This window comes from Apaloderma vittatum, unplaced genomic scaffold (genome assembly GCF_000703405.1).
Source record: "Apaloderma vittatum isolate BGI_N311 unplaced genomic scaffold, ASM70340v1 scaffold26815, whole genome shotgun sequence".
NCBI lineage: Eukaryota > Metazoa > Chordata > Aves > Trogoniformes > Trogonidae > Apaloderma > Apaloderma vittatum.
Genome location: NW_009719259.1, coordinates 10,009 through 15,557, shown reverse-complemented (window position 1 = coordinate 15,557; position 5,549 = coordinate 10,009). Strand labels below are relative to the sequence as shown.

The following is a 5,549-nucleotide window of genomic DNA, read 5'->3' as shown; positions in this document are numbered from 1 at the left end:
GGTAAAAAAAAATCTGCTTTTCCAGGAGACTGTGAACCTCATGGGAGACGGGAGGTGAAACTGCAGGGCTGGTATCATGCTCAGCAGTCCCGAGGGGTGTGCGGGGGCAGTTCCTGCAGCTCACCGGCACGGCACCGAGCCCCTGGCACAGGCATGACACCAGCCGGGGCCAGCGTGTGCCAGGGGGGTTCAGCCTCACCCGAAACACCATCCTGCCGAGCACCGGCTTTCCGAAGGCATGTGCAGAAAACGCCCTGGGGACCAGCGTGCCACTGGTAGCAAGAACATGATTAGCAGGAGCTCTGGGCAGCGAAGGCAGGAGAAAAAGAACAGAACAAACCACGGTTTAATTTGTACAAGCTGGTAATTATAGTTGCTATCTGTCTGAAATCTCTATTGAGTTTATTTAAATATGTTCTCCGTGAAGGCCATTCAGACAGGAATTATCAAGGTGTTGCAGCAGAGGAGATAATGCCATGCAGTTTTCAACAGATCAAGGGCTGATTAGGAGGAATTAATTAGCTGCTTAAACAGTCCTTGACTCGCTGCAGCAATTAGCCGTCACCTCCCCGCAGTCACGTTCCCGGTGCAGCAGCGGCCGTACGAAGAGCCCATCAGCAGAACCGCCCTCTCCGTGCTGCCGACGGGCACCAGGAAAGTGCGTGGCCCCAGGAAAGTGCCCTAAACCCACCAAAATTTAGCCCGTGGCTGCATTTTGGGAGACGAGTGGCGGCGTGTCGACTCCCAGGTACCCGCTGTGGTGCCCACCCGGCACAGCGCTGTGACTCCTAACACGAGGCGGACAAGAGGTGTCTTCCCATCCCTGGGATATCTTGAAGATCTCCAGAGGCAGGAGGAGGAGCTGGCGCTCAGGGAGACAGTGAGACCACCTTCTGTCCCTCCTGCCAGCACCCCGACAGGCTCTGTTTTGTTTCATTGCTTCCCACCTGTGTTGGGAACAGCCGCGGCAGCTCTGGACTACGTGATCTAGAGACCCAAGTTATTTCTCTGAAGGCTTCTCAACTCGCCGGCACTCAATTACAGAGAGCCACGAGATGGTAATGGAGCCCAAAAGCTTTTTAGCAAATGATTAAAGCCCTGTGAAGTTTCCCCACTAGGTAGTGGAGCAGCAGCTTCCAGTTCATGCAATTAAAACTCTGAAGCGATATTAGAAGAGACAGGCACCTTCTGAACGGTTTCGTGTGAGCTGTAAGGCAACGCAGGCTGGAGACTCTGCCCACGCAGCTTGTGAAGACCTTTTTTATGGCAAAACATCAAGAAAAGAGGCACCCGGAGATGGACTGCTGGCACTGGGGACAAGAGGTGACAGCTTGTGCCCGCGCCAGGGCTGGGACTCCCGTCAGAGCCTGGAGGCTCTGGGCACCCCAATCTGACGGGCAGAGACCTGACCTCTGTCCCAGGAGATGGGGACGGGCTGGCTCAGCCACAAAAGGTCTTCCCGGGAGAGAAACTCCACTAGTTAATTTTTCCCCTTTCCCAACACCCCACTGGTAAAGCTGTCAGCCAAGCAGGATGGGTCAGCTGATCTCTGCCTGCCAAAGACTTTCAGTTTGGAAAGGAAGCCGTGGATTGGACTCAAGAAGACTTTTCCATTGCGTTTCACAGGCTCTGAGGTGGAGGGGTTGTTGTGTATTTCAGCCAAAACCAGCAGTGAGGTTTCGGAGAGACAAGGAGGGTGTAGACTGGGTCCGTGGTGTGGAACAGCCAGCTGGAACGGCGGAGTTGGACACTCAGGTGACAAGGAGCTTCAACGGAGGGAAAAAACACACGTTTTCAGGCTCTCAAAGTAGAACCAGGTGCTTGGGAAGCACAAAAAGGCTGTGAAAAAAAATGTGCTAGGGGCTGAAGAGGAGAACTCTCTAAAAGTGGAAAACAGGGTGGGCTCCTCTCCAAAACCAAAGGGCTGGCTGGGGAGCCGCAGCGCTGGGATGAGCCGATGTGACAAACCCTCGCTGCTTGTGACACCCATCGCCCAAACAAGTGAGTTAAAGAGGACAAAACACTGGAAGAGGCACTCCAACTTGCGTTTTCCTCAGCGAAGCTGCTGCTGAGGGGGTCAATGGGTCTAGTCTGAGCACTTCAACGCACGGAGAAATGTAAAGTGACTCCACTTCTTCAGAAGTAGAAAGATAACTGTTGAAGAAACCCATCCTGCCTCCACCACGTATGAGTTTAGGCGAAAAAAATAACATTCTGCCCCTCCAGCATCCATCCCCAAAGCAACTGGACTGAAATGGCACAGGTCACCTCAGCTAACAGCCTTGAGCTGGGGAAACAAAACAAGCGGCCAGGTAAACAGATAAGGGTTTCATAAGGACTAGGTAGGCTTTACCTCAAAGCCATCCCTTGAGATTACCTCCACACGCGTCTTTACCTTGAATCCACTCATGATAAACAGCTAGATAATAAATTTCATTTCTCTAATAGTGTTTAAGCGATTTGTCCAAGCACCATCTCATTAGCTGCTTGCAATAAAAACAAGCCCCTGCTTAACGGACGCCGAGGCAGCCCGGCACCGCTGATGTTCCACGAGCTGCATCCTCCCCTCTTCAATAAAAACAAAAACAACACGGAATATGGGGCTGTACTTGCTAGAAATTTCCAACACAAAATCTGAACAATTTCTCCTCAAGGCAAGGAGCTCATGATTTATGTCTGAAGAGCTGGAAGCTGAAGGCAGGTGATTTCAAATAACCCAGAACGAGCTGTGTTAATTAATTCTGAGAGCGGGCACAGGGAGCCCTTATGAGCAGCTCCCCAGGACTGAGCAAGGGAAGGGCGACGTGCTCCAGCCGCACAGAATCAGCCTGTAAGGCCCGAACAGAATATCCCGGCCAAGGCAATCCATGGAAAAAATATTTGCGAAATAATGATTTCTCCAGAGCACAGCACAGGATGGGGAAGGACCATTCCAGTCCCAGTCTGGGATGTGGTGGGGATGGCCAAGCACCAGCAGGGACACGGGCTGTGAGGGGGAACGAGGAGCGGCTGAGATCCACTCAGCTCCTCTAATCCTGGAGCACACCTCATAAAATAATTTCCCAAGATCAGGGAAAGGCAGAAGATCCCCCTGCACAAGTATCTGGGGCTCTGCTGATCCCCAGAGGGAAGGCAAGCGGTGCTGGACGAGCATCTTACAGGCAGGACAGGGAAGTGTTTCGCCCGGCGCTTTGCCAGATTTATTCTCCTCATCTTCCATGTCCAGATGACTTGGCCCACGCTCATCTTCCCGTTGCACACAGCTCCTCTCCAGAAAACCACAAACCTCAACTTTCCATGCATTTTTCTGAAGCTCTGAGCATTTTTTCCAAGCGAAACGGGTCCGGATTTTGCTCAGGCAGTCCATAGCAGGCACCTTCTCAAACCAACCAGAAGCAACGGTGTGTGTGGGTCTCTCAGGTGAGTGAGACTATTCTGCCCATCTCACATCCTGTATTTGCCTTTCTTTTTTTTTCCTTTCTCTGCCCTGTTACTCACGCGCCACTAAAAAAAGCAAAGCCAGGGAAGGTGCCTGAAGTGCTACACGCACAGCTGCTTTACCAGAACGGGCTGTCTACCCAACAGACCCATTTGCAAACAAACCGAGCCAACAATAGCACTGACTATGTTTGGAGTGGCATCGATTTAGAAAGACAAGCTCTTTGCTGCACCACACTGTCAGCAAACGCTCAGTACAAATGCCACGTTACAAGACAAACGCCTCTCCTTCTTTTTTTAAAGATTTCCCCTTCTATTTTCACGCCTCTGCCCCACTGCGTGATTTCCAAATCAGGCCCCGGATCCCAGAGGATCCAGTTCTGAAGTCAAGCCCCCTGGAATTTGCTGCCGACTTCAACGCCAAAAAGCAAGGGTTTGGTTTGAAATGTGGGGACAAGTTTGAAATGTGGGGACGAAGATTTCTACCTTCGTCACAGAGCATCTGTCCTGCTCTTCGAAGCTTTCCGACAGCTGCAGTACACCTCTGGTTCAAACCGCTACCGCCGTTGCAAATAAGGTCAGCCTGATTAAAAAACTGTTATTCTAGCTGGGATAAAAATGGACAGTTCAGTAAGTGCATCCTAGGTAAGAAATATCCTCTTTACCGAGTTGAGACGAGCCTTCACTGGCTCCAGGTAAAAGGAGATTGAGGTCACTTAACGACTCTGACATTTCTCGCAGCCTCTGATTCACGGCAAAGAGATTGTACAAAGTTACACCGGAGATGTCAGCTAATTCAAACGCCTTTTTGCTCTCCTGTATGAGCTGTATTTAGCTGCAGACAAGCATTCAGGTACCCGCGTGGCTCTGCCACTGTGTCCCCAACCAGCTGGACCTGCAGATGTGCCACATCCCTGCAATCAAAAACCAGGGCTGGATGCTTTCACGTCAGGCAGATTGGAGCGGAAATAATTTGGTTCCACTGTCTTAAAGATTAAATCAGAAGCTCCTGTTTACCCAACATATGAGTAAGAAGGAGCTGGCAGGAGAGAAGGGGATGGAGAAAGGCTGGGGGTGATCAGCAAGCAGAAGGCTCTGAAGACACAAACCCATCAGCACAAAACCGCGCAGCCCCACGCAGAGGCCAAAAAGGCAGCTGAGCCATCCTGGAGCTGCCTGGGATCTCGTGCTCGATGTGAGGGTTTTCAGAGCCAGGCATCATCTTTGCAGTTTGCTCTCGTTAATAAGTTTGCTTGGATTCCAGCTCAGCCCAGCTCATTAGCCACAGCGCCGAATCCGACGCTAATTCTGGATCCCTCCTATTGCTACAAATAAATAATAAAATCGCCTCCACACAGGGGTTGTTTTTCTTCCTCTCTCCTCCTAACGCAGGTCTGGTAGCATCTCACGTATCTGTTAATGAAGTCCATCATATCTAGAGTTTCTCAGCAAGTAAAAATTACAATCATTAGCCAGTGACTGACAAGAGACAGAAAAACCATTTCTGCCCAGGCTGGCAATAACGGTACGGCAAGTACGCATCCCGGCGAGTCCAGCCCTGCTCGCCCATAATGCGGTACCCAATGTTCTCCTTTAATAGAGCAAGGCAGCGTCCTGCAGCAGGTCGCAATTACACGCAACAATTAATTCAGGGAGAAACAATGACGGGTGTCACAGAGGCACATTTTGCAGTGGGGTTCTCAGAAGGTGAAGTGGAAGATGATTAGGAACATTTTAAAACTGAAAATAAAACAAGGGACAGGAGACGTGGCTGGTTTCCTTGGGCACTACTCTGTAATTTTTATTTTCAACAGCAAAGAAACACGAGAATTATTGTTTTGGTCGTAATACCTCAATGACCAGGACCGGCAGTCTCGGCCCAGCACTTCTCGTGCTATTTGCAAACAACACACAAAGCCAGCTCGGCTTCTCCCGGAGCTGCAGCCGCTCTCTTGCTGCCCTTTTGTGAAATTAGGGTTTAATTCTCTGGAATAAGTCTGCTAATAAGGGCTACCAACACACTCGTCCTCTGGACAGCATGTACTCGCTCATCGCTCCCCCAGGGGCTGTAACAGGAGGTGGCGGGGGGGGGGGGGGGGGGGGCAGGGGGA

At 51.0% G+C, this 5,549-nt stretch overlaps 1 protein-coding gene across 1 annotated transcript in view; it reads right to left on the bottom strand.

Annotated features, from left to right (window-relative positions):
* The window catches only part of PEMT (phosphatidylethanolamine N-methyltransferase), a 35,676-nt gene that overhangs the window by 21,616 nt on the left and 8,511 nt on the right, over nucleotides 1-5,549 (bottom strand). The gene's annotated exons all lie outside the window — the stretch shown is intronic.